The 11,300-nt window shown below is 46.6% G+C and overlaps 1 protein-coding gene across 1 annotated transcript in view; it reads right to left on the bottom strand.

Moving 5' to 3' along the window:
• Positions 1–4,162: 4,162 nt before the first annotated feature.
• Positions 4,163–11,300, bottom strand: part of BAG1 (BAG cochaperone 1) — a 31,355-nt gene continuing 24,217 nt past the window's right edge. Inside the window, exon 8 of the mRNA XM_027614847.2 lies at positions 4,163–4,210. The gene's annotated coding sequence lies outside the window, so the exon portion shown is untranslated. The remainder of the gene's footprint in view (positions 4,211–11,300) is intronic.

Raw genomic sequence — 11,300 nt, 5'->3', positions numbered from 1 at the left:
AGAGAGTTGTCTGGCTAAAGATCAGTGTCACATCTGTCGGGCAATATTGACAATCTCATCAAAAATGGTATTTCCACTGTGCTTAATGTTTTTCTGCTTCTTTCTGTCTCCTGGCGGTTCCTTAAGGGCTTTGATAATCAGGGCAGAGGCAGAAGGAACCCACTTCAATCTGTACCTGTCTGTTCTGAATGGTCCATTTCACTGTCATCCTCAGACCCTTCGAATCCCTGGTCGCCTTAGCGATGTCATCACCATCCTTTTTTGGAGACAGGCCCAGGGGGCCGATCTTCGGGGCCAGGGCAGATGTGGCACCGACTTCGACACCGGTGCACCTCAGGTACACGACTTTGATCTCACTGGGGTCGAACTTAGGCGGCCTGGTGGAGGTGGCTGGTGTCCGATGACTGAAGACAGTTACCTGGCCTCCTCCGAGCCAAAAGCCAAAAACTGTAGCTAGAATTGTATTTGGTTTTTTAAGAGAACACATACATCACGTTCTACTCACACTATTAGAAACAAATCAGACTGACCCTGGCAAGTGCCAGCCAAGGAATTTCCCTCCAGATATGCCTTGGCCTGATTAGTGTCAGCAACCTCAGCAAACAACTCTCTGAGTTAACTCTTTCTTCAGAAAAGAGTAGGAGGTAGTGAGGCAGGGACCGTTCTGATGAGGTCTAACTGTAGGAATGGGGTTGCTATAATGGATCCAATTGTCCTGAGCACTTGCTGTGGAGGTATGGGAAGTTCTTAGTCTTCCAGTCAGGGTCCAGTTGGCCCAACTCTGTGGGCTGCTGAGAAATAAGCTGAACCAGAACTAGCCCTGTCCTTGAGGAACAAACACGGGACTCTACACCCAGTGACATGCACAGGCCATGAATGTTGTCCTTGGAGTGTGGAAAACATAGCCAGGCCAGCTTACTCAGGACTAGGTAGAGACTTGTAAGTTGATGTCCCTTTTCCCACCCAGGTGAATGTGGTCCTGCCTTTGGGCCTTCGCGTGGGCCTTTCGTTCTTCTAAAAATCCCATCTCTGTCTACCAGATTCCTGCGGACTTACCTTTGAGTATCTAGGTAGAATAGCAAGACTTCATCCTGGTGGATCCAGGCCTTGGCTGCTCTGTGCTGATCCTCTGAAGGGTCCAGACAGGCGCCCCCTGCTGGAGGATGCGGCACACATGAGACCTTCTGGAGTAGGGCCGGAAAGTATGCTGAAAGGCTATGCTGGTATTTCGATACTTTGTTTTGTTTTGCTGTTGTAGAGGAGAAAAAAATATGTTCTCTCTACCCTTCTGAGTTTTTAGCTGAGACCCCTGTAATAAATGACAGATTAACAAGGGAAAAAAACCAAGTTTATTAACATGTATACTTCATGTGTACGTGCGAGTTACCCAGCTAGGGAGATACCAGTAAGTCCCTGAGGTGGTTTAGAATTCAGGATTAAATACACTCTTAATACGGAAAGGGAAGGGGGAATGTAGGCCTCTGATAGGAGAGAAAATGATTTTTAGGAAAGATGAATGGGCCATCAGAATAGATGGGAGGTATAAGAGTTTGAGACAAAAGTCTGTCTTCTGGGTGTGGTATTGACTTCTAGTCCCCTCTCCTGTTATGAGACAGTTTTCCCTGGTGAATGATACCTCAGGGGAGGGATCTATGATAAATGAGTTCCTTTTGGAGGATCCATGTTGAGGCAGATAAGAATTTAGAGAAAGTTTCTCTCTACATTTGCTGTTTTTCATGTGCCTACAAGTCAGCATAATCAAATACCAAAGCGGCATGTTTTGGGATGGCCTGTTCTGCCACCCTTTGTTGAGGTTACTGATGCTGTGGTTTTCAGTTTCCCTCCCCTTAGTTACCCCCCACCTAGGCTAGGCACCCCCCACCCATCGAAAGCCAAGTCTGTGGGAAGAGTGTTCCCCCAGGTCCTCACCAAGGCCTCTGGCCGAGGCCCAGCCTGCCTGCATTCTTCCTGTGGCCTGCAGAGCTCATGCCAGCAGTGCCCAGGGCCAGGCCCAGATAAGGGCATGACCTGTTAAGGGGGGAAGAGAATCTAAAACTGGACTGGCTCAGCCTCTGGGTGCACTTGCCCTGAACATCTTTGCTTCCTGATGGGTCAGGCTGCCTGCCATCAATCCTCACTGTACCTCCTCCCTCTACCAGTGTTGGGGATTGAGAGAAGCTAAGAGTTCTTCATATAGGGCCTGAACACTAGGCTGTGTGGCTGGCCATTTGCCTGGTCCGGAGCTGGTTTCTCTGGGAGGAGAATGGGAAATATCCCTTCCCTGTCTGAACCCTGCTCATTCCCTTCCTCCCAGTCTTTGCCATTATATCTACCCAGTTGTGGCAGACATCTAGGCATATATATATATGTATATATACATATATATAATGAGGTATGGCCTCATTATCTGTTCTTGCTCCCTAATGACATCCTGCCGCTTCACCTGGTGAATCAGTCATTGCTAGGGGATGGCAAGGAAAGAAGAGAAGACACTCGTTGCCCATCCCTGTCTTCCCTTCCTAGTCAGTCTGTCTGGCCAGGCCTGGAAACCACTAGGTCAGCCTTTGGCCAGGGTACCACTCAGAAATACATTTTGGTTCTGTTGACATTCTTATCCAAAAGTGTGCTCATTTTAAGGCAGCACTTCTCAAACAGTAAAAGTCAAGTATCTGGGGATCTTGTTAAAGCGCAAAGTCTGGCTTGGTAGCTTTAAGGTGGAGCCTAAGATTCTGTCTTTCTAACAAGCTCCTGATCCTGCAAGGATGTAAGGGGCCCAGTCTCATATTCTAGGCTTAGTGAGGTATTGCTTGGTCTGTGAAGATTATCAGAACTCCAGTGTTAGAATTAATCACTGAGTTCCATTGTTTCCCCCAACATCTGGCTCAGACCTTGACATTATCTTCTGACTGACAGTCTGACTTGACTCATCTGTCCCCCTGCTAGCCTATGGGTCGCTGGGACAAGTAATCTTTGTAGCCCTATTATCTAGCATGGTGGGTACCCAACAGTTTTTTGAATAAATGAAGGAACACATTAGTGGCTTTTGAAGGCAACTTATAAAAAATGGAGGTCATTAATAGCTAGGACATTTCCTAAACTGTGTTTCTTGAGATACTAGTTCTGTGGGGGTATTAAAAGATGTGGTAGGTGTGGTAGGAAGGTTCTGTAATCACTGAAACTGGGAAATGCTGGATTAAAAATAGACATCTGGGGGTGCCTGGCTGGTCAGTAGAGCATTCAACTCTTGATCTCAGGGTTGTGAGTTAGGGCCTCACATTTTTTTAAAAATAAAAATAAAAATTTTTTAAAGATTTTATTTATTTATTTGTTTATTTATAGCAAGTGAGCAGGAGGAGGGGCAGAGAGAGAATTTTGAGCAGAACCCATGCTGAGCATGGAGTCCCACGTGGGGCTCAATCTCACGACCCTGAGGTCATGACCTGAGCCAAAATCAAGAGTCGGATGCTCAACTGACTGAGCCACCCAGGCGCCCCTAAAAATAAAATCTTTAAAAAAAACAGACGGGGTGCCTGGGTGGCTCAGGTGGTTAAGCGACTGCCTTCTGCTCAGGTCATGATCCCAGGATCCTGGGATCGAGCCCCACGTTGGGCTCCCTGCTCCGCGGGAAGCCTGCTTCTCCCTCTCCCATTCCCCCTGCTTGTGTTCCCTCTCTCGCTGTCTCTCTGTCAATTAAATAAATAAATAAATAAATAAATAAAATCTTTTAAAAAAATAAAATAGACATCTGAAGAGCTTCTCAAAACCTTTAATATACTGATGGCCATTGCCAGTGTCCAAGAGAGGGATCCAGTAGGCAGCATTACCATTACTTATTTGACCTCAGAAAACTTTCCTCAGAAGCATCTTATGGGGCTAGTGTGCTGAGGAATATCCTCGTGACAATCGTCACTCTGGGTGTTCATCTAAGGATTGTAGATAAAAAATTACACGGGAGAGCTAGAGAGAGAATAGGTCCTCCTGAGAAGAGAGGATATGAGAGCCGAAAAGAGAGACTCCTGTATCTGTTCCCCTTGCAGACTGAGTCTCCTGAGAAGAGAGGATATGAGGGCCAAAAAGAGAGACTAAGTCATCGAACTTCTAAGGTCTTATCAGCCACTGTGGGACTGTCCTTCCTCTTCCGGATTCCCAGGGAGGGAACTCCCTCTTCTTCCTTGATGAACCAGAGTGGCTGAGAGGGAGGCCAGGAAACCTAGAGAAAAGAGAACCTGGATGACTGCTTGGAGCTCAGTCCCCTAAAAGGCGAAGGGCTCCAGTAAGTATCTCCAGGAAGAGCTTTACTGCAGCCAAGACGCAAGGGGGCAGGTTTTAAAAGGGATCCCATACAGCAAGTCTGTGGCTGAGATTAGGGTTGAAATAAACTGGAAAGAAAGAAAGGAAGATCCTAGAAAAAGGCCCCAAGTGAATCCCAGAATTCATTTACCTTAAAATAGTGGTTCTCAACTAGATGCAACTTTGTCCCCATCATTGGACGTTTGACAATGTCTGGAGATGTTTTTGGTCATCACAACTGGGGAGAAGTGCATCTAGTGTAGTAGTGACCAGGGATGGTGCTAAACCCTCTGATGCACAGGACAGCTCCTTATAACAAAGAATCAGAAGGCCAAAATGTCATAGTTCTACCGTTGAGAAGCCTTGCTTTAAATGCGGTTCTGAAATGTCACCTTTAATTGAAAATTTAGGATGTTGCTTAAATTCAGCTGTTTTACAGCAAAGAATTGGGGAAAGTTTATTCGGTAAAAGAAAATTCATGATCATCAATGTGATGGTCCAAATCTTAGTCAACAATACTATTTTGTAAGCTTAAATCGTATCACAAACAAGAGGATATGTTTTGCAAGGAGCTATAGAAATAAAATGACCCATAACAAATATTTCCCATAGTTTAAAAGTTTAGGATCTTGCTCAGATTAACCTGTTTTAACTCAAAGAATTGGAGGGAATTTACTAAGTAGAAGGAGATAAAGAGATACAAATAAATATTAAGAGTAGAGATGAGAAGGATCCCACTCCTGGCTATGCAATTAGAGAAATTCTTACACAGGTGCATGAAGAGACATGTAAGAGGATATTTTATCACGAAGTTATTTGTGATTGTTGGGGTGCTGGATGCAGTGAGGCATCCATCACTGGAATATTCTACCACAGTAAGGAGCAATGAGCCAGATATACACACAACATAAGGTAGATCTTTAAAACACAGTGCTGAATGGGGGGGGAGGTGGGAAGGGAGAGTAAGGAACAGAAAGAGACCTCCAACAGGATACTATTGATTGAAATTAAAAATACATGCCCACAAAACAATGCCTCATGCTTTCAAGAACACTCACAAATAGAATGATTCCCAAACCTTGGACACTACACAAACTTTACGGGTGGACTCAGGAATTAGGCACCACTGCCACCTGGTGGTAGCAATTCAAAATTGAGGCATAATTCAGGTTGGTTTTTTAGGTTTTGTTTTTGTTTTTTTGTTTTTTTAAGGATTCCACTTGCTCTAAATCTTTGCCAATGCTTGATATTGACTGTCTTTTTTGTTTTAGCCCTTGGCGAGTGTGTAGTGATATCACAACATAGCTTTTTTTATTTTTATTTTTTTTATTGAAGTATAGGGGCGCCTGGGTGGCTCAGTTGGTTAAGCATCTGCCTTCGGCTCAGGTCATGATCCCAGCGTCCTGGGATCGAGCCCCGCTTTGGGCTCCCTGTTCAGTGGGGAGCCTGCTTCTCCCTCTCTCTCTGCTGCTCCCCCTGCTTGTGCTCTCACTCTCTCTGTCAAATAAATAAAATCTTTTAAAAATATTTTTATTGTAGTTGACGCACAGTGTTACATTACTTTCAGGAGTGCAAATTAGTGATTAAACAACTCTATACATCATACTATGCTCACAAGTATAGCTACCATCTGTCACCATACAACCCTATTACATTATTGACTATATTCCTTATGCTGTACCTTTTTTAAAAGTTTTTTTTTTTTAAGTAAACTCTACGCCCAAAGTGAGGCTCAAACTCATAACCCCAAGGTCAAGAGTCATGTGCTCTACCGACTGAGCCAGCCAGGTGCCCCTCTATGCTACACCTTGTGTCCATATGATTTATTCATTCCATAACTGAAAGGCTGTATCTCCCAGTCCACTTCCCATATTGTCCATCTCCTCATCCCTCTTCCCCCTGGTAACCATCAGTTTGTTCTCTGTACTTATGGGTCTGTTTCAGTTAAGGTTTTTTATTTTTTTTTAAAGACTTTATTTATTCATTTGACAGAGAGAGAGAGAGAGAGAGAGCAAAAGCAGGGGGAGCAGCCAAGGGAGAGGGAGAAGCGGGCTCCCTGCTCGATCCCAGGACACTGAGATCATGACCCGAGTGGAAGGCAGACGCTTAACCAACAGAGCCACCCAGGCGCCCCGCAGTTAAGGTTATTTTTTAAGATATAATTTATTTCCTATGAGATGCACAGATATTAAATGTTTAATTCCTTAACTTTGGCAATTGTGTACATCAGTGTCATTATCACTCTAAACAATATAGAGAACATTTCCATCCCTCCAGAAAGTTCCCTCTACCCTTTCCTACACCTTACCCTAAAAGCAACCACTGATCTCTTTCTGTCACTATAAATAAGCTTTGCCTGTTGTAGAACTTGGTGTCTATGGAATTATACAGTGCTCCACCCACATCTCCTTGGCCCTCACCATTCCTGTGCATACCCGCATTTCCATCCGCAACCCCTGTGATCCTTTGGCTGTGGGCTTTCTCTGGATGCTCGGAGACATTAGAGAGGCAGCCCGTAATGCCAGGGAGTTAAGGACCTCACTCTCGCGTTCTCAATCGGTGACCGATGGGAGTTGGTGGCTATACACCCCAGCTCCCTCACCCCTCAGTGGGGAAAACTGAAAGGAGTTCCACACAGTGTCCCGTCCATCCCTGGTAGGACTGAGGCCCGGTTTCCTGGTGATAACCTCAGTGATGCACACTATTGTTTCTCTTCTCTCCCGCCTCACTATCCTGACTCCTCCGCCGGTGCTTCCCAGTATCACCTCCTGGAAAACTGCTTGGAATTTAATATCTCAGGGTCTGCTCCTGAGTGAGTCCAACATTAAGTTAACTACATCCTCTTCTGGAAAATTCCCATTTTCTGCATAAGTTGGCATTAATCTTTCTCTGTTGCCTGCAAGTCATGGATCCTATCAGAATTAACAGTGGTCTTGGGGGGATGTGATATTGCACTTGGCCATAAGAACCTATAGTCTTTTTAAAAAAATTTTTTAAATTTAAGTTCAATTTAGTGGGGTGCCTGGTGGCTTAGCGCCTGCCTTGGGCTCAGTTCATGATCCCAGGGTCCTGGGATCAAGCCCTGCATTGGGCTCCCTGCTCAGCCGGGAGCCTGCTTCTCCTTCTCCCTCTGCCTGCCACCCCATCTGCTTATGCTCTCTCTCATGCTCTTGGTCAAATAAATAAGTAAAATCTTAAAAAAAATTTTTTTAATTCAATTTAGTTGACATATAGTGTATTATTAGTCTCAGAGGTAGAATTTAGTGATTCATCAGTTGCATATAATGCCCAGTGCTCATTACATCAAGTGCCCTCCGTAATGCCCATCACCTAGATACCCCATCCCCCCACCCACCTCCCCTCCAGCAACCCTGTTTGTGCCCTAGAGTTAAGAGTCTCTTATGATTTTCCTCTCCCTCTGTTTTCATCTTATTTTATTTTTTTCCTTCCCTTCCCCTATGTTTATCTGTTTTGTTTCTTAAATTCCACATATGAGTGAAATCATATAGTATTTGTCTTTCTCTGACTGGCTTATTTCACTCAGCATAATAGTCTTTTTTCTAAAGACCATCAGAGCTTTGAAATGGGAAGAAGAGGGTCTCATGAGCCTTTGCCTTTCATATGTAAGCTCAGAAAACTTGAGTTCTGAGCTATGCCTGTGTGAATGGAACTCCTTGGATGGCACATGACCAGAGAACACCAGGTCTCTTGTGACCCCAGGCCACTTCTAGAGTGAGGACTGACCTAAAAATTCTTCCTGGTTGATGATCATCAAGCCAGGATTCCATACACTGAAAGAGAAGGCAGGTATTGAGTCACTATCTGTGAGTCCTGCACATGGGCTTGGGACAGCTTTTGGACTGAAGCACCACCACATCTAGGTCTTGGAGGAGATGCTGATTTCTTGGGGATCCTGACAGGTGGGCCAAGAATTAAAAACTGTGGTCCTTGGAATAGAGTGCCACCTCTGTTCCCATATGGACACAGCATAGAGTGGTCAGTGGCTGGACCCCCTGGGCCAACTGGAGCCCAGCCTGGTCCTCAGAGCTCTCTGAAGCCCTTGAGCCCAGCTGACAGAACCTGGAACTGGACTCCTTGCTGTCCTGAAGTTGCATCCAGTCCTGGATGTATTCATATAGTCAGCACACAGGTGCCAGACCCTGCACAGAGCAGTGGGGATATGGGGTACACTGGACGTCCTCCTGTTCCTCTCTGTAAGGAAATAGAGGACATAGTCACATAAGCAAGAAAGGACCATGGGACATTATACGTGCTGCTGGGATAGATGTCTGTACAGATGAGGGGCCCAAACTGGGGAAGCTGAGCATCCAGGAAGAGAGCCCAAGGGAGGTGGTAGAGGAGCATATGCCAGGCAGAGGTGCCGCCTGAGCAAAGGCTTGGAGGAATAAGAACCTGGTAGGTGGTTCTGTCTGATGGAGTTCAGGGTTAAGTGGCCAGAGATGAAGATAGAGAGGCCAGCAAAGGCCCAGTCATGGAAGAACGTGTATGCTGATGAATTTGGTTTTCATCCTTGAGTCAATAGAGATTGAATGATATTAATTGAGTGGACTAATAATAATTGAATAATATTAAGCAGTGGATCAGGTGGTCATTTTTGCATATCAGAAAGATTGCCCTGGAAGAAATATGGAGGATGAGTTAGAGGAAATGTAGAGGAGGTGATAGATGTGAGGAGGGGAAGAGGTGAAATCAGAAAGAATGAAGAATTAAGGGCGAGTTCAGGGGGATGCCCAGGTCCGCCAAGGGCACCTGGATGATAGTGGCGCTGTCCACCCGGATGGATGCACGGGGACGTAGGTCATCTCTGGGTGGAGAGGAGATGGCAAATTGACTTTTGGACATATTGAGTGAGGGGTGCATGGGCTATCTCTATCACCATTTCCTTTACTGTCCTGACCACAGCATTTTATAAGTACCTTCATAAATTTATAAATGCTCAGGGTCCATGTGCCCATTCCATCTCCCCACTACTTGTGAACTGCAAGTTTCTTGAGCATAGGGATCCATTTACCCCTCATCTCTGTGGTCCCAGGACCTGGCACAATGACTGCTGCCCAACAATAGGTGCTTAATAAGAGTCCATTGAATGGTAGGGCGGGTGCCCCCACAGAGGAATGACTTCAGGCTGTTGCCATCACTGAGTCCTCCTTGGAGTCAGATCCCAAACAAGTAGATGAAATCTACCTGTAAAGGAGTAAAGCGGTGCCCTTTCCTTTCACTGCCATTGTGTGGGGGCCCTGCAGTTTGTACCAGGCAGAATGGGAAGCGGCCAGACCTGGGACATGGAGTCGGGTGGCTGAGGAGCCCAGGACAGGACGGGCTGTGGAGCTGGCTTTGTCCAGACCAGGCCTCCTGGGAGTGGGTGCCCATACCTGGGCTGCTCATCGCAGGTCGATGGGCAGGTGGGGACACTTGAGGTTGGAGGAAGGTGGAGCAGGATGTGGGCTGAGGGGCCAGGAAAGATGGTCCAGGGGCAAGCTGGCCATGTTGGCCATGCCATCTGGCAGGCCCAAGACCTGCTTGAAGTCAGTTCATCCACCTTAAACCAAACAAGGCCATTGTTTCCTCCACCCATCAGCAGGATTGGTGATTCAGCTAATAGATCCTGCATTGTCGTCATCAAGGAGGGGCTGTATTCCATGGGCATCAATGCAAGACTTAGCAGGAAGAGTGAAGGCTGCTGGGCGAGGCTGCGAAGTGTTAGCGTGCATGTCCCAGCCCTCGCTCTGACCTGGGGCAAGACCAGCTCTGCTGCCAGAGCCCAGTTTTAGGGCATCTCTGTCTTTATCATATTGATCCCAGCCCTTGTGTAGGTGCTTAGGGCTTTTAGTGCTTGGCCTCTGCTCTGCGTCCAGGAATCCAAGCTCAAGCTGCTTCGTTGGCATCACAGTGTCTGCACATATCTCACCCCACACTCTCCTCTTCAGGGTCCTCACAGCTGCCCTAGGAGTCAGGCTGGTGATGTACATGTCAGCAGACCCATTTCCCAGATGGGAGAACATGCACAAGCCCAAAGGGAGGAAAGGATGCACTCAAGTTGACCCAACCAGTTGGTCTGGGCTGGGACCTGAGTATGAGCTGGCCCTCTCCTCCTGCCACTCACTTCCATGTTCATTCTCTTCTAACCACAATGAACTCCTTGGTATTTGCTTCCTGAGCATATCAAGCTTGCTTCTGTCCCAGGGCCTTGGCCCTGCAGTTTCTCCTTTTGACAGACCCTTTCCCCAGATCTCCGCAGGGCTCACTCCTTCTTGCTTGCATGATTCAACAGCTGCTTAGGAAGCAGAACCTGTATACTCAGTGGGAAGGCAAACAGGGTCACAGAGAGCTTCTGGATTGCACCGCTGGAAGGTGGGATGTGGAGCAGGAAGCAGTGATCTGATCTCCCTGACCGTTCCAGACTCACCACATGCCCCTCTCCACTCGCTGACCTCACTTTAGCTGCACTGGCCTGTTTTCCTGGATGTGCCAAGCTTCTTCCTGCCTCAGGGCCCTCACACATTCTGTTTCCTCTGTCTGCAACACTGTTCCATTCTGCTACAGCCTGCCCCACGCACTCACCCCTTGGCCTTCTCTGACTTCCCAGATGGATAGATCATTCTCCGATCCTCCCAAAGCACCAAGTGTGTCTCATTTGTGGGACTTAATCCAGTGGTGATGGTAACAGTTCTGCTGCTCATTTGGTAGCAGTCTCCCACTTAATGACAAGCTGCTTGAGGGCAGGAATTTGTCTGACTTATTCTCTGCTATGCCCAAACACATGGAGCTTAGCTGCATATTAATCTCCTGTTGAGTGAATGAATGGATTCTGGACTAATGAATGAGGTTTATTCGGATACACTGACGTTCATAGGGGTGCTGTCCAATAGCAGTTGGATATAGGAGTCAGGCTCATATTTTGGTGGGAGGACAGATTTGAAGTTTGTCATTATGAGTGAATCTAGGAGGTGCTTGTGCGAGGAAAGAGACTTTGGGTAGGGAGGATAGTA

The sequence above is a fragment of the Zalophus californianus genome, chromosome 13 (genome assembly GCF_009762305.2).
Source record: "Zalophus californianus isolate mZalCal1 chromosome 13, mZalCal1.pri.v2, whole genome shotgun sequence".
NCBI lineage: Eukaryota > Metazoa > Chordata > Mammalia > Carnivora > Otariidae > Zalophus > Zalophus californianus.
Note: the sequence above shows the minus strand (reverse complement) of the source record. Positions and strands in the feature narration are given on the sequence as shown.